This window comes from Bactrocera dorsalis, chromosome 2, assembly GCF_023373825.1.
Source record: "Bactrocera dorsalis isolate Fly_Bdor chromosome 2, ASM2337382v1, whole genome shotgun sequence".
Taxonomy (NCBI): Eukaryota; Metazoa; Arthropoda; class Insecta; order Diptera; family Tephritidae; genus Bactrocera; species Bactrocera dorsalis.
In genome coordinates, this window is record NC_064304.1 from 18,677,386 (window position 1) to 18,698,876 (window position 21,491).

General features: G+C 36.3%; 1 protein-coding gene across 1 annotated transcript in view; it reads right to left on the bottom strand.

Annotated features, from left to right (window-relative positions):
• LOC115066118 (uncharacterized) overlaps positions 1–21,491 on the bottom strand; it is a 271,428-nt gene that overhangs the window by 201,900 nt on the left and 48,037 nt on the right. The window lies entirely within an intron of this gene.

The window sequence follows — 21,491 nt, forward strand, 5'->3', positions numbered from 1 at the left end:
GTAACTTTTTGTTTGCCAAAGCTTTGATCTCCCGCTTGCATTTCTACAGCGTCTATTTCAGCAATTGGAAATGCCATTTAGCACACAAAATTCCAAAAATTGCTGATTGCCGCATTGCTAGATCCATCACTAAACTCGTTAGGAGTAAACGTGTTTCAAAGGTATGAGGCAACCAGCTCGGCTTTTTCTATATTGGTCCTATATGGTGGTGGGCATCTAGATATCGACTTATTTTTTTTGTCTTGTCGCATTCCCAAGATTGTTTACTGGATCTGCAGATTTGGCAGTAACGCCTCTAAGGACTTGTTACGCATTTCCCATAGAGCATGCTGCAGCTCCTTTGTGATAGGATTGAGAAGTGTTCTGTCAGGATTTTTACTAATTTGCCATGCATACCGAAGACGTGAGCGCACTGTGCAGTTCTAGTTCCTGGATAAATATATGGCCAGGATTGTGTAGGTTCAAAACTTCGGCAGCATAACTGATATCTGCCTCAAAGAAAATGTATATTAGCCAATTGCGATGATTTAAAATATATAAGAATTTGCAAAGTTTGGGTTTATTCATTGCAAATACCGTCAAAAAAAAAATGTTTTTGGGAACCAAAAATCTAAATTATGCCTAGCCCATCGACCGTTAACTGTGTTTATCTATTGTTATAATTTTTTTTGTGTTTTTTTTTTGTTTTTTTTTTTTCTCAGATAATTTTAAGCAGAAAATTCTTTCTCACCGCTGACACCATTTTTCATATGTTTTTTTGGAGTACGGCTATGGGATCAAAGCAGTCCAAAATTTTTCAAAATAAATTACCGATGATTAAACTACAAGAAATTTTTTAAATCTGCATTATTTTTGTTTATTTGTTAAACACTAGCAGGAGAACTGAACGTCTAACTTTTAATTTTATTTATACTTAATTCCTGATATGACCGCTTCGTAGGGAGCGGGTCGTATTACACCATGTTCGAATTGAATAATTCAAACAGTTTTATAAAGACATTGAATCAGTAAGGCATGCATAATCTTGATACTAAAAAGTCGTAGTTCATTATTTTATTATAGAGTTAATAGTTTTTCGAATTGAACGTTTTGGGTATTTTTTAACATCTTGGGCGTTTTAATTAGGATGCCTAACTTTTTTGAAAATATATTATAGCTTAAGTTCACCGGAGAAACTGTAGTTTCCCAATAGTGAAAGAATTTTGCAAATCCATCAAGTGATTGCACAAACTCTTCAATGCAAACAAAGAAACAGTCAAGTCTTCTTTATAATATTAGCATAGTAGTAGTATATAGAATGTCATACCTCATTGATGGCTGACAAACTGAACAATATGTTGCATCATATTAAGATTCTCAAAACCGACATCGATAAATCAAACTGTTCCACATTTCAAAAAAAAATATAGTGTTATTTATATTTTTTGTCAAAAAATTTAACAGTTACTTAAAATTTTTTTTTTTTTGTTTTTCAGTTCTTCACCCATCTCTCTTCATTATACCTTCAAGTTACCCATAGCAAATTTGTTTTGCTCCATATTCACTTAAATAAAATGGTATGCTTTCGGCAAGTAGGGATTTGTTACCATACGCATTTTTACGCTATCACTTTTGTTTTGATCACCGTTTCGCTTAATGTTCACATTCTCGATTTATACGAAAGACAAATTGTACTTCGTTGCTTGCTCATATTATGCATGCTTATTATTCTCTCATTGCACTCTATTTTCCGATTCATATCATTTACTCACTCATTTGCTCTCTCTCTACTTATCTCTCTGTTCCTTCCGTCACTTACGCTCAAAAGCTCACGGCGTTTTCACCTGCTCGAATTATGAATCATATCGGCTGCGTTTGTTCATAACAATCACCTTTGCATTGGTGTAGGCCAAAATAAAAGCAAAGAGCTTTCGAAGGCTGTGTCGGTATGCTGGTTGAATTTGCCGAAAGGACATTGCGCTCAACCCGGTTACCGCATGCCGAGCAATGCTAGTGCGATAGTAAGTACAAAAATGGATAAGTTGAACGAAAATGAGTTATAAAAGCAAAGAAGGTAAAATACACACGTGTGTGTTTGTACGCTTCCATGTGCGAGGGAAAGCTGCGTAAGGCTTGGTGTACTCGTAAAAATTGTCATTCACGCAACGCGTGCTTTGGTTGTAAGTAGTGTGCGGTATTGAAAAACAATAACCAACAAATTGCCGCAAGATTTTGGTTACGCACACATACACATGCACTTAATCAACTTTTTACTTGTTAATTTGCGTTCAAAAGATGCGTGTGTAGTGCACATTAAGGTGGGCGCGATAGTACCTTATAACAGCCCATGTGCGTGTTTGTTTATATGTATGTTTTCTTGCGCAATGGTCGGACCGAGTGGTCACTATGCAGAATATTGATGTCACAAACAAGTCGTCGAGTCAAAAGTAAAAAGGAATAGGTTCAGCTCTACCCACGCGCTTTCGCGTGCCTGACTTTTTGTGTTTTATTTTGCAAAATTATTGCTTCGAGCCTTTCGTGTGCACTTTTTTACCAGCTTACACTTTGAATTTAGCTTTTTCCTTTTTTTGACATTTTCTTAACTTAAGTGCCATGGGAACAACTTGCAGAGTGGCATGGGAGTCCCTTGTTGGCTGAGTTGAAATAAAATTGTGCTGGGCAAAAGCCGTTTTACATTTTCACCTTTTTATCGGTTAAGATTTCTCACCTGCAATGGACTGAGTGCCTTTTCGTTTGTTGCGTTTTAATTCATGCCGTCTTCGACTTGAACTGTGAAACTTATGCGAGTGAAATGTTCATAATTTGATTGCATGCGAGCACATTATTTCAGCACCTCACATCCTTTCCTTATTTATTGTTTTTTTATTTTATTTACTTTATGCTTCTTCTGTGTATTTTCGTCCTCATTCCAAATAGTGTATTGTACAGAGAAATCACATGTTGTTGTTTTAGTATAAAAAAAGAAATAATTTTAGACGGAGAAAGAAGAAATATTTTGAGTCGCATAAAATTTAAGACTATCCTTCCATTCTCAACATATACACGGAGGGATCACAAATGGCTGATAAAATATGCGACAAAATGTGTTGATGTCTTAGAGGACACTTCAAGCTGCTGGAATGCTGCCGTATCTTCCAGGCAGAGGTCTTTGCGATCAGAAAAGCTGCTAAGGTACCTAATATTCACAAAAAGGTACATTAGTATGTGCGTCGATAGCCAATCGTAAATAATTAAAGTAATAATCTCACATCGCATTGCGTCAGGGAATGTCCTTAGCAGCAGGTAGGTGGTAATTATAGTCAACACCAGAAAGTGACCGTATATATACTCTGTTCCATGCCATAAGTCTCCGATGAGATTGCCAAAAGCGCCATCCGATTGGCTACCAAAGCAGTTCAAGAAATACTGACAAATACTATTTAAAAAGCATGGAAAATGTCATTATTAACGATGATACATGTGGAAAGTGCAGGGATGTAGCCATGAGAGTGACGCTCTACTTAAGTCCGGCTTCATCTAGACTCGGTTTAGATATATCGGAGCTTTACAGTTCAAGGGGTTCGATATCAAGTTAAACTGAATCTTACATAGAACTTTTAGGTCTTTGTATGACATCACAACCCTTCAGTTTACGATATCATCCAGATACTATATTGATGAGCATGTCTTTAGAACTGAAACGTCTTCATAAATCAACCGTTCATGCTGGATAGCTTTAGTACCTCTCAACTAAAGTGAAAGATTTCGAGATTCAAAAAACCCAATTTTCCTTATTTTTAATTTACTAAAATGCTATATTAATATTGAATAGTTTTGCATTAAAAATCATTTTCGATATAACAATATAAGAAGAAAAATAAACCCAGAATATTATTCTAAATTATTCTTGAATCAAGTTGACTTGAAACTGGAATGGAACTCTGAGGGTTGTGATCCACACTGTAAATTTGGTTGTATGCATGGATAAAGAAGCATTCAGTTGATGTCAAAACCTTTGAAAAATACAAAATGAAGAGTGTAAGTGCGAAAGGCAAATACTCGTTTCTCAATTATAGTATAATGTAGTAAATTAATATGACTGTGCGAAAAGGCTATCAGAGCACTTATATATCTTAATTACAAAAATTTACGCAAATAGTATTTATTTAAAAAAATAAATATTTTAATTTTATACATACTGTAAGAAATACATGTCTATGATAATTATTATCATTACTTTAAAGAGAATTCTAGTATTCTCTACTAAATTTACGTTTTAAAATGTTGCTCCCGTTCCAGTTGTAGCTGACATATTGTAGCCGCGAGCCACGCAACAAACGCATGCCACAGTTGAATACCACAAATGCCGCAACAATGAGACTGACTTCGCAAAAGTAAGAGCAGACACACTAACAAATATGTTAGCAATAAGTACAAAGAGGTGAAATAGCAACAAAATTAATAATATAACAATGCTGCTTTGTTCTTCAAAGGGAAAGTGAAAATATGAAATACAAATACAAATACACCAAGTACCATACAATATGTTCTTAAATGGAAAATAAGGAAATATTAAAAAAGCTATTGTTAGTAAGAATTTTGGTGACTGGTATGAATATCAGATGATTTCTTTGGCAAAAAAAAATATTTATAATATTTTTATACGTTTATACCTTGCTCTCAATTTTCATCATTCAGAAGTAAGCGAAATATTTTTTCGTTTTGTGGTATTAAGCACACACTGGCACTCCGGTGCTTGTTTGGAATGTATGCACATATGTCTGTATGTAACTACACATATAAGTATGTATGTATGTATATTTATGTACCTACGTATCATGCAATACCAAAAAATACATCGGAATTCGACGTAGAATCACAGCTAGAACGTGCGAATTCGCTATTTGGGAAAATTCCAAAAATTCCGCAAAAGAATTGTCAAACAGTCGGCGAGGCTATTGATTACAAGGGTACTCCTTAATATAGTTCGACGTTTGTTGTAATTATTAAAAATTAATAAAGTGTTATTGTTGTTTTTCAGCTTTGTTCTTATTTTCTTTGCTTATGTATACTACGCCATACTCTAATGCTATTAAACTACAACTTGAAACTAAAAAAAACTAACATGAGATATTTTTCTAAGCTGGATATCGTCTTCACTTATGCCAACGATTTTGGGTAGAGGACTTAGTGCATTTAATTGCAGAATGCCTAATGTACTCTAACATTAGGGATCTGGATGGTATGGGGATCAGCTGGACTGATGGATGTATTGATGTTAGCGATTTGATCTTCAATTGTCTGAATGCCGAACAATTAGGGTCGTTTGCGCATGAGTTGTTTAGGCGGCGAAGACGTTTGGCTGAGAATTAGGGTTAGCTTCTTGTGTGAATGGTGTGTGCGTGTAATAGGGCCCAATGGTAATAGTTTCGGCTACGGGGTCTAGCCGGAGACTGAATTCTGGTAGCACGGAAAGAGCCGTGGGGTAAGGCTGTCATCAGCAGATACCCACGTTAAATAAACCGGACGTTGCCAACAGTGACGTGACTGAAATCGGTAAGCTTCATACATATACCAAATATAGTGATTTGCGATCCTGCTCATATATCCTCTATATGTATGTATATGTAACACCCTAATACTCAATAACAGCCAAATGCCGTGTTCATTTTTTGGTGTTGTGTATGAAAGCAAATTTTGGTGAGTGCGCGCTTCCAACAACAAATGGCACCATTACACATGCATATTTATTTATACAAGCAATTAACATTAATACGTGGCATTTACACAGACAGACAGACAGACAGCGAGTGTGCCAAGTAACTGGCGGATGCCAGTTTGCCTCACTCAAATTGTGTATGCAAATGAAAATAGCACCCAAAATGGAGCATAAAACTTTTAGGATGCAACAGCAACAACAATAAAAGCAGAGAATACAGCACTGCCATGCCAACAATGCAATTTCATTACACACACCACAACAACAACAACAAGTGCAGTTGTGGTTTTTGCTATTGTTGTCTGTTGCGCCACAAGCCAAACACATGTTCGCTGGCATGTCGCATTAGGCGAAAATGGCAATTTGCAAAAATGTTGAACGAAAGCGAATGCAGAAGGCAAGAGACAAGAACACAGTTTGCTCGGGCCGCAAGCAATCACAATTCCAAGAAAACTTCAGGATAACAAGGAAGTACATAGATGGCAGCAGCACCAACAACAGCAGAGTCAACCAAAGTGTGGCGTGCTAAGACGCTGGTGAAGTGACAGGCTCAACTCATGGTGAGGCGCACTGCCAGCGGCCATCAGCCACAGAGTTATCATCGGAACAGACAAACGAACACACACTCACACATACAGACACACAGACATACCGACATAGGCGCACTGACTTGGCATTCCACCAAGCCATGCCGTAGCGAACGTCCTAAAAGCGGTTACTCAGGCAACTGCAAGTAAGCCAGTGCAGGCGCGCTGCAAGTCAGGGTGTCAGCGGTGAGTCGGGCAAGTCAAAAATCAAACAAACAACAACCGAGTTAGAAAACAAGTCTGACAACACTTGCAGTCAGCGCTGGGATAACAAACGGCAGCAGCTGCATTTGTCAAGCGCTAATGCCTCACCCTCCGCGAAGGCAATGAAGTCGAGTGCAATGAGGCGTTGGCGCGAAGTGCAACGAGCCGTGTGCTGCTGCTGCTGTTCCCGTCGTTTGGTGAAAGTGAAGTGCTGCACGTGAACTGCAGCAGCAACAAAAATAAGTGGGGCATGGCAAGCGGGCTTTTAAAGTCATGCTCAAGCAGCAAAGCTACGCGTCCACTTGGCAGCCGAAGTCATAATTGTGACATGGTTGTTAAGCGTACACGTCTTTTTTCTGTGACTGCGAAGATGTCACATTTTGTGAGTCAGTCACGCATTGTTGTTGAAATGGAACTGCGAGTCTGTAGACGATCGGACATGTCACGCAGAATTGTGTAAAGTTAAGTGCGCGTGTAATCTATAGACCTGACAGGAAAATAAGTTGAGCGTAGTTTAAGTGAGGTTAAGTTGGCTACAAGCGTGCTTAAAAAGAACTCTGGATTTGTTTGCGAATATCAATTTGTACAGTACCCAGTAAACGGGTTTTTGTCACACCCACACATTGAAAATTTATTAGCAATCCTTAGAGGGTCTCTCTCTAACCGTATTCAGATTTTCCACTCTCCGTAATTTCTCTTTTTTTACGGTTCAAGAGCTGGTGTTGTGTTACGAATGTTTCTGGAAAAATATTTCATATAATCTTTCAATATTTCTGTGAAAAACACCAAATTTGAATTTTTTGGCACATTTTTGTTTTCACAATTATTAAAAAAATTATAACTTCGAACCAGGTGGCAACTCCGCAAAATATTTTTCTTTGAAAAAGTTCGTTCACAATAATATCATTGGTATCATATAAATTGAAATAAAAAAAAAACATAACATTCACAATGTGGCCACCTAATCTTAAGGTACTTTTTTTCTTGCCTGACACTAAGACTTCTGTCAAATTTAGTTTCCTACATAAGAAAGTTTTGTACAATTTTCAAGACAAATTCTTATTGGAAAAAGATGGCAGCTCTAATTATAAAAGATGTATAATTTTAAAAAAAGTTTCTCGATAATTTAGAATCACGTCACGTGAGTTCTTCTGCAAATTTCGGATTTCTCACTTGTTTTCAAAATAAATACGAACAATGTGGCAACTACAAAAGATTTTCTTTCCGGTAAAATCAGTTCAGAATCTTTTTAGTGGCTGTTCTAGTGGAGTTGTTTGTAAAAAAAATTAAATCCAAAATCTGGTGGCAACTCCCAAAAATAGTTTATTTTTTTGCTGGAACTAATGAAGAGTTGTACTTGAAAATTGAACGATGGAAAATTTTCGATAGTGCAAAGATATGTAGACTGTAGAGAATAAAATTTCTATAAATAAATTTTTCTTCGCCTGATTTTGTTTTAAAAATATTTTGACATACGTACATACATATTATCGACTTAAAAAATTAATTTCGTTTTAATTGATATCAGTTGGCAACAATATAAAATAATATGCTTAATAAAACTGGCTTTCCTTAAAAAAACAAGAATTCGTATATCGACATTTTCTGTTTTAAATTTCAAATTAACATAACTTAACTTAACTGAACTTAACTTAATTTGACTTAACTTAATTTAACTTAACTTAACTGAACTGAACTGAACTTAACCTCATTTAACTTAACTTAACTTAACTTAACTTAACTTAACTTAACTTAATTTAACTTAACTTAACTAAACTTAACTTCATTTAACTTAACTTAACTTAATTAAACTTAATTTAACTTAACTTAACTTAACTTAACTTAACTTAACTTAACTTAACTTAACTTAACTTAACTTAACATAACTTAACTTAACTTAAGTTAACTTAACTTAACTTAACGTAACTTAACTTAACTTAACATAACTTAACTTTACTTAATTTAACTTAAATTAATTTAACTTAACTTAACGTAACTATAACTTGTCGACAAATTCTGTGTTAAGTTTTAACTTAAGAAATTAAAAAATAAATTAATACAGGCTAAGTGGCAACTCCATAAATGTGTTTTTGAGATTTTAAAAACATATTTATAAATTTTAGCTTATATTTTTTATTGTATTGGCATGCTTAAGTTTAAATTAAATAAAAAAATTAAATTCAATTCTTCCGCTTTCTTTTTGCGCCCAAATTTCCCTCGAATTTCCCTCTCAATAAAATCAAATCGAATTAAGTCCGTATCCCCAAAGGTGGGCAACGAACATCGCAAATTTAAATAAATTCATCATCGTGGACTGTGCGTACGTGGGTGTATTGACGTGCTGCCTGCGGTGACTTGTTGTCATTCAATATGTCTATTATGACCCCAAAATCGCATGCAAACACCCAAACACACACAAAGGCGCAAATGGCCATAAAGGTTATATGCGTATTGAGGCAATTTGTTGGATTTCACTAAACAGTTACGGTCAAAGGGCGGGCATAATAATGAATTGCCAGTTAATGTGTGCAAACGCACACAAAGTCACAAAGTAGCATAAACACAACAACAAGAATAACAATATACACATAAGCAATAAACATTGCAAGGCACAATTGCAAAGAAATTGTTAAGCAAGCAAAGGCAAGTAAGCATATAGACTTAACATCCGCACATTTACATAAGCACAACACACGCATATGGTCGAACAAAAGCCACACACACACAGGTGCCGCCATTGTTGTGAGCGTGAGTGTGTGTGTTGGAATATTTTCAGTTGGACGTGCGTAAATATCACAAAGCCATGTTAAGGCAGGCAAATTGCCTCGAAAAGATTTTAATGACGGCCCGCACGCACACATGTACACACACACACATTTACCCATATAATATATTGGCATGGGTTGGCATACCCCTACACACCCATCAAGCCCACCAATTTTGGCCATTCACTTGCCTAGATTTATTTTAATATTAAAGATGTATGCGAAGGTGAATATACAGTACGCATGTTTGTGTATGTGTTGCAGTTGCTAAGTGTTGTTTGGGTAGCCCTTGGAAGAAGGATCTCTGTCCCCACTTAAAGTTTATGGTGGGGTGCTTCGGTTGCTAGCACGGGTAATGTTATGGGTTTGGGTTTCAATCACCTGGCTGACATAATGCGATGCATGGCTAAAATTTACGGTACGTCCGTAAATTCACCTTTGTTGTGCAGATGAAAGGAGGCATAGCATTAATAAATTAAAAATAGAACGCGTGGCTATCGAAGCTCCACTTCTTCACTTGACAAAATGTGTATTATTTATGCAAATTCTATTTTTACGACTTCGTAAAAATGTTTGATATTTTCAATATTTATTTGAAGCAAAGTGCGAGCTAAATTTAATTAATACGTACGAGTAGTAAAACTACAGTAACATAAGATGTACCTATTATGATTGTTTCCCAAAAATAAACTCTGTTGTTAAAAAAAGTATTACTGAAAAACTTTTATAGTAAAATCCCAAAAACTATTTTTTTTTCTAAAAACAACATTCCAAAAAATAACATATTATTCGAATTTAATTATTATTATTAATGGTTGCCAAACTAAGACACAGTTATCACATGGTAGGAATTAAAACAACGGTCAACAAGATTTATGGGTCTGACTCCTGCATGCTAAATTTAGGTTTCTCTTAAAGAAAAAATAAGGGAAATATGTAAATTTACTGATCGACTTCGCAAGAGCTCGAAATGTGATTTCTGTAGTTCTGGATCCCAGCACAAAAAACTTCATCAAGCTATTTGGCTGTCCCCTGATCGAAAAGTTCGAAACCAGATCGGTCATGTTGTGATAGATGGACGACACGTCTCCAATGTCCTTGACGTGCGTTCGCTCCGAGGACCTAACAGAAGATGCAGACTCACCTCTTTACAGCAAATCACACCCGTCACCAACACAGGGAAGATCGAGAACCTACTATCAGAATCATCAGCAACTCGGTATAAACGAACTGTGAGACGGCATTTTAAACTCCTTACGTACATCTGCCAGCGAAACTTTTGGTTTTCCTAAAGGTCGAAAGCTGTTATGATGAAGATTGTCGTATGCAGAGAATGCGGACAGTCTACATTACAATATAGCGATCGACCACAACATGAGCGGGACATCGAGAGTTGAAGAGGGAAAAGACCCGTGAAAGGAGAATCGACACAGACCAGTTCTTCGTTGATTTAAAAGTTGCTTTTGACGGCACGAAAAGGAATTGCCTTTATGGCGCTGTGTTTAAACTTGGCCCGCAAAGCTAATATGGCTGTATAAGCTGACGTTGAGCAACAACAAAAGCGAACCGTTCGATACCAAGCGAATAACTCTTTCAATATATTGTGTAATGTATTTCTGGAGAAAGAAATACGAGCTGCAGAGCTTAATTGAGAAGCTACAATCTTCTATAAGAATGTAGAACTGCTAGCGTATGCCGATGATATTGATATCATTTGCCTCAACACCCGCGCCGTTAGTTCTGCTTCCTCCAGACTGGATAAGGAAGCGAAGCTTATGGGTTTGATTATGAACGAAGGCAAAAAGAAAAAAATATCTGCTGTCATCAAACAAACAGTCATCGCACTCGCGACCTGGCTCTTACGTAACTATTGACATTCATAACTTTGAAGTCGTAGACAATTGCGTCTGTCTTGAAGCCAGTATCCACACCAACATAATGTATCGAAATCTAACGCAGGACAACTCTTACCAACAGATACTAGTTTGGTTTGAGTAGTCAATTGAAAAGTAATGAGTGGACCGTTGATATAATTCAGCGAATCGAAAGACAACGGCTGCGCTGGATAAGTCATATTGTCCGAATGGAAGATAACACTCCAGTTTTGAAAAGATACGATTTAGCATCCGCCGATAAAAGCAAATGAAAAGAATGACCTCCATTCCATTGAAAAGACCAGGTGGAGAAGGACCTGGTTACAGTTGGAAGAAGAAACGTCCGGCGCGCTGTTGTTAACTCGACTATATCCGCGTCTACGCCAATAAAAAAGAAGAATAATAAGATAAACCTGGAACTGTGGAACCTGTGTTACTTATATTTCGAGCAAGTTCTGCCCAAACTAAATCACATATTTCTTCTCGTCATACAAAAGCCTTCACGTTTCCTAACGTTTTTCTACGCTGACTTCAATTGCTTGCAGAGTAAGTATATTTAGGTGCATGCCACATAAGTTATGCGCGAAACCTCGAGGCCACGAAAATAGGCAGACGTTTCTTTCATACATAACTATATAACTAAATATACGAACATAGACTTTCACACATATATAGGTACAATACATATGTGGCTTTATTTAACACATACATATATATGTTACGTATAAACTAACACGCCCACATGTGCATAACCTCGATTCATTGCATATGCCGCCGCACATATTTTATGCAAACATGAGTACTTAACACAAACACACACACACACATGTGCATACACAGCGCATAAATATGCATGGGGTGGCAGCATTTGACCGATTTGCATGCGGCAACCGCAAACGAGAGCGTCAAAGCGCCGCTGATAGTTGGCAGCCAACAACGCAATTGGAAACGCTAATGATAACCATGTGCTTAGCTCGATTTGAGCGCAAGCGAGCTTAAGCAAACTGACGCGGTTGCCAGCTAAAATTATAGTAGCGGCAACAACAACAAAAACATGGAAAAAGAAGTTGCTGTAGATAGCGAATGACAGCAACGCCAGTGAGTTGTTCAAATCGCGTGATGGCTGCGCGTTTTCGTGGGAGAAGGCACGGATAACTGTAAGCCGCGTTGGCTTTGTTGTTGGTATTAGTGGCACATCCACTTACGGCACTGCCAACCACTGATGAGATCTTAAGAATGTCATTACAAACGCATAGAGTAGAAATATGTTTGTGCGGCAGGAGATTGCCGCAAGCAAAGCGCGTCGGATTTTTGTGGTGCAACGCAGCGGCGCAGTGCCAGAAGAAAACCAGGCACGAGAGAAAAAGAAATTTGAATATGTTTTTTTTTTGTTTTTGTTGCTTTCAAATTGCATCTGCAGTATGATGTGCAAGGCAAGACAAATGCAGTACGTGGCTGACATGCGGAATGCATCAACGGCTTAAATTAATATGCCAACGGTATGCGCTCTGGTAGGCGATGATCATCTAAGCGCAGCTAAGCATGCACGGACAGCTGTCTTTGCCGTGAAATGAGCAACGTGTGTGCCGCCGCTAATATTCATGCGCTTTTGGCATTTTCATGCCAGAAACGTCAAGTTTTCGCAGCTGAAAGTGCTTGTGGTATATGAGGAATATGTGGCCGACATGACGTATACGTAACATCAAATCAGTGGCGTTCGCTTGAGCGGATTTCCGGCAATTACAAATCATCAGATGTGATATGGAGCTTTACGTTGTGTGACCGCTTAACCTGAATCGCGTATAAAGCGAATAAGAATGAGAATATAAAAGTAAATTAATTCTGCAGCAGCAATGTTAAGGCACTGTGGTTTTAGGTTTTGAGATCAAGAGTGATTTACACTTGTTGAAATGAAAATGGAATTGAAAATGTCATACAGTGAAACTGATTTAGAATTAGCTGATTGATAGATTTACAAATCGGTCTAAAATAAAAATTTTTTTGGCTTACCTTTCTCGGCTAGCGAAAAAAGAAAATACAAATTCCTCAGGATTCAAAATTTGTCTTATCGAAACTACCATTTTTTCTGCGTTTAATGAATGTAGGGTTCTCAAATAATTTGTTACGTTTCTTGTTTACGATCTCAAGTCGACTTTGGTTTCGGAAAAATTTCAGATCTTTTCGTACGATTCTAGCTTTGACCGCTTCACATTCAAAATATTAAGCAAACTAGTTGAGTCGGTCTATGAGGTATATTGAGGTCCTCTGCTATCTCTTTGATGCCAACTTTATGTTTTTCAATCGTATTTTCTGCAACTTTTTTCATGTTTTCGTCATTAGCAAAGGTGGACGATTCGCTCGAGGCAAGTTTTCGAAGACTTCACGACCATCACCGTATGCTTTGTCCACTCGCATACTAGTGTTTGCGATAACGTAGACTTACCAAAATACTTATTCAACATTTTCAATGTTTTTTTTATTTCATTAAAAAGACAAAATTTCAAACAATTCGTTGCTAATTTTTTATGGCAAAAATCGCCATACAAACTTTTTCCCGTCAAACACACGATAAATAACATATGGAGCTCAATATTTACATGATTAATAAAATTATTGTACCAGTTTAAGAAAGAAAAGTATAATTTCGGTTTGCACGCGTAGTTCATGCGAACCAGTCCGAGTTAAATTTGATCAGCTGGTGCCTAAGGTGCTTATTACAATACTAACTATGAATAATTATCGAGTGATTTTATTACAATTTTGTGTAAGAAATACAACAAAAATATTAATTTAGTAATGGTCTAAGTTTTATCTCCGTCTTCTATGATTTTGCTGTCCAGCACCAGCTTAATTTTTTATATCACTAGAAGTCAGAGGGGAATATATCACTCAGATTCGTTTCCTTAAACTTATTTATGAAAACTTATCTCATCTTCGAGCAATTTATGTTCAATTATTCCATGCATTTACAATTTTTATTCGCTTTGACATTTTTTCACAACAATTTCTCCTATTACATTTTTCTCCTCTATTTCCAGGTACACTTTCATTAGCGCAAGAATTTGCAATTTTTCAAAGGCTTGACAGTTTTGCTTCATTTTTTTTTAAGCCTCATAAATACAACTAATGCCATGCTTAGAAAATATTTATTTTTCATGCCTTTTACTCAGCTTATTTAATGCCTTACTCAAAGAGAAATATCTAAGCTATTCGCGATGTTTTTAAATTCCACTTTGCAGGCATTCGCTGTCGCTACATAACTATACTTAACATCTCAAATTCCTTGCTGTTACTTATCAACTCAAACGTATTGTAATGAAGATGATGATGATGAAAAAATTCTTGCGTATAAAATGCCTATTAAAGAAGTAATTGGTATATTGCTATAAAACATAGCTAACTGCAAAAATTCTCAACACTAAAAAAAGTGTTGTGAGCCCCTTGGATAAGAAATCTCTGATATTAACACCTAACGAAATAGATAGATGTAGCCTTGAATGACTTTCGGAAATACAATATATTTGATTGGGAGCAAGTTTGCTGTGATCTTTGCCGACTTTGTGTGCCAACTAAAAAGAGTAAAAGACTGTAGCTGATGGCAGATGATGAAATACATGTTTGGAAGAGCGATTTCACAGCAAGTTCCGCAAATGAACATTTGGTTTCCATATTTTTTGCAATATTTTTCCAAAAGAAAAAAAAGAAAATTGATTGCACAAGAACAACATCCACTCTGTTCCTGATTCCTAATTAAGAGCGAAGCAGGTAAAAATTTAAAATTCGATCAAAAACAAGCTTTTAGAAATATCATCCACACCTCGTCCATAAAGTATCACATACGTCGGTGCATTTTTGAAAATATTTGGCTCAAAGAGTGTCCGAAATTTGTGACTTCAAATGGCGCTTTACTCTGTCAACCCTTCGCATCTCACGTTCATGGCAGGTGTGACAATTTGCTTTGAAAAAATAAATGCCTAAACACTAATACGGAGCGACATAGCATGCAGAAGCCTTTGAGGACCAACTTTCTGTAAGCTGCACGTGTGTTTTACTTGTTTATTTGTTGCTTACTAAAAATGTTCATAACGAGCTTACGACGATTACAAAGTGGACATATTTTATGGTTGGCAAAAATTACGTATCTGCAAACAAACACCTTTGCTTGCACCTTTTAGTATTATGTAAAAGTATATGTGATGTCTGTTGCAGCTTTGTCTAACACGTTGTTGACACTTTGCTTTTTGTCATTACCGAAAATTTCACAATTTGTTAGGCTGCATGACTTTGTGGATCGCACCAAGCACTAATGCTTTGTGTGTGTAGTTTCATGTACCGTATAATCTGCATCGTCTATGAGTGCATGGCTACGTTGCCTGCAGTTGCCAGCAGTTAAGGTCATCACCGTGGCAAATGTATTTAAAGTCGCCCTTAATTTTTATTCTTTTTTTTTGAGTAAAAAATATTACAAATTTGGCTTTGAGTAAAAAATGCTAAGTTTATTTCTATAATGTATACTTATATAATATAGATGGCGTTACTTGATTACTGTTTCATTGTTTTTTGAATACTCTAAAAATACGTTGAAAAGCTCATATTATAAAACCGATGAAAATGTGTCTTTCTCTTTCTCTTTATCTTTATCTTTATCTTTATCTTTATCTTTATCTTTATCTTTATCTTTATCTTTATCTTTATCTTTATCTTTATCTTTATCTTTATCTTTATCTTTATCTTTATCTTTATCTTTATCTTTATCTTTATCTTTATCTTTATCTTTATCTTTATCTTTATCTTTATCTTTATCTTTATCTTTATCTTTATCTTTATCTTTATCTTTATCTTTATCTTTATCTTTATCTTTATCTTTATCTTTATCTTTATCTTTATCTTTATCTTTATCTTCATCTTTATCTATACATTTACCTACAAACAAACGAATGTTTCCCACACCCCACTTTTAATACCTATACCCCTCCTCTCCGCCTCGCCCTTCTGATTGTCTAAATTGAACACAAATGTGCAGCTAAATTTCCTTGCGGCCTGTTGGCGCCATCATCCCCTTCAACGATTTCGTCCGAAGTGCTTTGCTCTCGCATACACACGCACGTATTCTTACCTTGTCTTTGACGTTGCGCTTGTGTGTCGCGGCGTTTGTTGATTTTTTATTTCACACATGATTTTTGATTGCATACGTAATTTTTACTTCAACAACGACGTTTGTTTTTTATTTCCCTCGCTTGTTGTAGTTGTCTTTGTTTACTTTTCACACCTCACCGACATAAACGTAAAAAATTGTAATGAATAAATTTTCCAGCCAAAAGCTTTTCACACCTCAAGCGAAAATGCGCGTGTTCCGAGAAAAAATTAAAGATTACACATGTGTGCATGCGTGTGTGTATATATTTTTGTGAAAATTTCAATGTAAATTGCAGGCGTTTTGTATACTTTGTTGCCATGTTGTAGTCAAGGTGTCATTTGAGTGAAAAATTTTGTATGGCGAACAACATTGAAAGCCAGAAAGAACCTCAAGCAGGTGACTTCAGATTGCGGCTGTGTTAGTGTGCCGTTGTAAAATTTCAATTTTATTTAATTTATGTGTGTGCACACAAATTGATGACGTTTAAAGCCATTTAAGTGGTCGCTCACATACACACAGTTGTTTCTATATAATTTAGTATGATTGTATTTGTATTTCTTATCGCTGCTTGATTATCGGTATATTAAATTTTATGAAAAATTATTGCGTTGTGGCGTAAATAATTTAGCTATAACACTTAAAGCAAAGCTCTCATACTCTCTGTTGTTCCGAATATTGTATATACAATATTTGCGATGTTGCGTATACGCCACGGCGGCTCATGCTACTATGTATAAATGAGATTTTTTGAGATATCGAGCTGGAATTTCGTTTACGATATTTTGACTCCAAGGAGCTCTTTATATGATGGAACTGTCGATATCGGATCGCTATGGCATATATGTAGCTGTCATACAAATTAAGCGATCGGAATAAAGTGCTTACATGGAAAACTTTTTCATTTTAATATATGTATATATTCACAAAATTAGTTATGGGTTATTATTTAAAATAATGGTAGAATATCTGAAGAAATGGCTTAAGTCGGAACACTATAGCACATACCGGCCATACAAACCAAACGATCGACATAGAGTGTTGGTATAGAAAACTTTTTGATTTGATAAGATGTCATAACGAACTGGGTTATTGCCTAAAGCAACGGTATAATCTTCGACGAAATTGTTCATATCGGAAAACTATAGCTTATAGCTGTCATACAAATTGACCGATTGAAACCAAGTTCTTGTGAGGAATCTGTTGTATTTCTGATGATTCTTATAGCTTCGCTGCAACCGAAATTAACATTTATTTTTCTTTCAATATTCTTTTAATCTACGGTGTAAAGCCGGCTTTTCCTACTTTAACCAATCTAACTTTATTCTATTAAAATATCTTTTCCATAAGATTTTTCGAAGGTTTGTTGAATTGGTAATAGTTTAAGCACATTCAATAAACTATAAACCTTTTGTGTCATTACCTCAATCTTAATATAACAACCCTCATAACCAGAGGTCAACTTCGTTAAATCGTCAAGCCAATCAACTTGCACCGTCATCCATCTATCAACAACTAGATATAAAGGAGATTTTCTTTTCAATTTATTGATATGCAAATAAAGCATGAAAACAAAAAATATTAATCCATTCAATTCAACTAGAAAACTAATGCAAACAGACTCTAATCTATATACCCATATGGGCAATATAAGCGAGCGTGTATAACGAAATTGTAAAATGCAAATTTTATAACGAAAATGCGGCTTAACGATGGGGCAGCCTAAGCCGTGCAACCGACAAAGGTGGCCGAAATGCAAATATTCAGAAAAAGGCAAGAAGTGCGTTGATCTCGGCAGCGTTAGACCAAGGCGCTGCGTAGCCGCTTTATGGCAATTTCAAGCGCGTCTGTGGAATGCTGGAGTGTCTATGCTCCTTTTTTCCCTTTTAATCTATTCAAAATAGCGCTTTGAATGGCTGCTTGCCTCTTATCTGCCAGACAGTTGAAATCGTGGTGGTTGGAGAAACGCAAATAAAACAATTTAAATTGAATTCGGCGCAGAAGATACATTACACAAGCATTCCATTTGTTTGTTGGACGCAATCGTATGTGTATTCGTACATATGGTCGCTTCTAAGTAAATGCTTGCCTTGTAGGAAAATTTTGGATTGGTATAGTTTTTTACGCCTTGTTTTTTACTTTCTTTTTTCGGAAGAATAGATCGACAGGCAAGTACTTTTATTTCAAGCCATCATTTTGGTAAAAAAGCAGAGAAGAAAATATAGAATAATCCGTATTCTGTATTCACAACATGCCCTTCTATGGTATGATTTCTTTGCAAAATGGTAAACAATTGACTTTTCGAAGCCATGGATCCATAATTCTTGCAATCATTGCATCTGCTAGGCTGATTGGGTCATAAGGATTCACTAGCGACTGAGTTGATTGCAATCCTCAAACGACTAACTGTCCTCAAAATCTTTTTTTCTTACAACTACATCTTTTTTCTCCGAAAATGTAAAGGCTATGCTGGCTAGGTCATGTTGTCCGGATGGATGAAAACGCTCCAGCTCTGAAAGTGTTCGACGCAGTACCCGCCGGAGGAAACAGAGGAAGAGGAAGACCCCCACTCTGTTGGAAGGACCAAGTGGAGTGGGACCTGACCTCGCTTGGAATTTCCAATTGGCGCCACGTAGCGAAGAGAAGAAACTATTGGCGCGCTGTTGTTGACTCGGCTATAATCGCGTAAGCGGTGTCTACGCCAGTAAAGAAGAAGAAGAAGTATTCAAATACAAGCGACGGGGAACCTCATTTTATCATTTTAGAGTCTCTGAGGAGAACTTCTGCGTCTTTAAATGAGAACTTAAGTTTACAAGAGATTACAGTATACCATTTCCTATTTGCGCTACTTTTTCCCATAGACTTTCTATGTTAATGCTTATTAATGCACGCAGTAACCGATTAAGAGTCCATATATAGTGTCCAAGCATTTAAAAGATTCCGAAAAGTTTAGGTTAGCAACACAATATCCGATAGCACGACAAATGAAGTGAAAAAACCAACCGCATGTTGTACGAGTATGTGCTATTCTAATATTTGGAATCAAATTATCCCTAGGGGGTCGCATTCACATGTAGCTGATGTATTGTTTGTATGTTGAGCTGAACACTTAAGCCGCTGATAAGTGTACGTATTTTATTGTTTTTCTTGCATTTCTTATCCAACTTTCCTCACAGTTATCTTGGTTTAGCGCCTTCTCTTATTTGTTAATTTTTTTGCTTTTTGTAGTTGTTTTTTGAGTCAATGTTAAGGCCAGAGCCATCAAATGTTTTCAAATTTTATCATTGAAGTGCAATTTTGAATTTAACATGTAAATTGGAAACATTGGTTTGTTTACCAAACACAAGTACTAAGGTACCTCATTGAGTAAGTGGGTTTTTCTTCAAATGTATAGTATTTTCTTAACTTATTTTGTTATGTAGGAAAATGTAACTGGTTATTAAAACTGAAGTATGCTTTCCTAAATCGTGACTCTAGGAATCACTTATCTTGGTGAAGTGCCATCGGTTGGACTTGGGGACACACCTACAAATATAAAAAATTCGAATAATATTTTTAACTGTGGATAAAAGATGTTTTAGTAACGGAACTTTGGTCTAAAGTCTGGTGAAAATACACTTCCTTTCCTTTATCTTGGTCTGTTCATCATAATGATAAAGAGAGAAAAAGTACTCTTCATCTGCATATCACAGAGATTTCAGCGGAAAAATACTCACTATGTTCTCTTTTGTTTAATCTGTTTAAATTTAGAAGGATTTGAGACATCCTATTATACCTATATACATAAAAATTTACAAAACTAGATGTAAAGCTTTAATATATAGCCACTACTTGGAGGGTTTTCTACACAAAGGCAATATTAAGTAGTTTCGCCTTTCATTCGAAAGAAGAAAACAAGCACATACTTCGATCAGGCAACAATAAATGATGAATCAAGGCCAACAGCAAATGATTTATTTCGCATTATTGCAAACGAATGATTAATTATGGTCAACAAAAATCACAAAAGGCATAAAGCATCACATTGGAAGCGTACGCAGAGCGAAAAGTGAAATTGAACAAAGTAAACAACGCTTTGCTGATAAAACTCGCGAAATAATCAAGTCAGCAAATCACCTCATGGCTCATCACCGTCGCACAGCATTCACTCATGCAGTCATTTGACCAAATGAATTGACCAATCAACAATGAAATTGCCATTTTTACTCTGCGTTGCACTTTGTCGCGCCCCCTCAGCACCACTGCGCTCTTTGACAGTATTCTAAATCTGTTTGATATTTTTTATTCATTCACTTGCCAATGTACTCTTTCCACTGTCTCGTTCATCTTTTTTCGCGTTGACACGCGATACACTTGACAGTCATTAATTTCATTGCGTTGACGATGATTACGCCGCCCGCTGACCTCTTTGGCGCGCGTCACGCTTTTGCTACTTCACACATTGTCGCACGCGTTTTTGTTGCTATTGTTGTCTACACGCTTTTTGTTGACCGAAAATACGTGCCAAGTAATCGATCAATTTTCAGCCAAATTGCAAATAATGCCCAAAAAATCATAGTCATATATTTGCCCTAAGCAAGCAAGCACTATGTACACAAGCGGGGGTATTTATGTGAGAGAAGGGAGTCGAAAAATGGCTTAGTAAATATAAAAAATTGTATTGTATTGTTAAAACAAGCATTTTTTCCGTTGGTTTGGCGGCATGTCATGCAGAGACTTTTGTTGTTGTTGTTGTGTGTGTTGCTGTTGACGGCACTAAAGCGATCTGTCTGTGACTAATAGACTCGCTGACAGCCGAGTCAACAACTGTGAAATGTGTTAATTACAAAGAGATTGACTAACGAGCTTTTGGCGAAGAACGCCGAAAGTTACTTAGCAAATAATGTTTTGGGATGTCGGACGTAATCGGAAAGTTATCTGTCATCCAAAATATGTGTATGTGTGATCTTTTTAACAAAAATAAAAAAATAAACATTGGCACCTAATTCCCGTTATTTTGTGGGTTTGAGGTCTTTGATAATTTAGTTTTCCTTTCTACCATTTGTAGAGCATTCCTATGTTGATAAAAAGACCTATGAAGTGATTACCTCCCAAGTCAGGTTCATTCTGAGTTTGGCGGAATTTAGTTGTAATAGATTTATAGATCCCATTCCAAATGTTGAAAGTATTGACTAAGTTTATTTCACGTGGATTTAGAAAGGGTATTCATCCTTTTCGAACTTTGTCTTG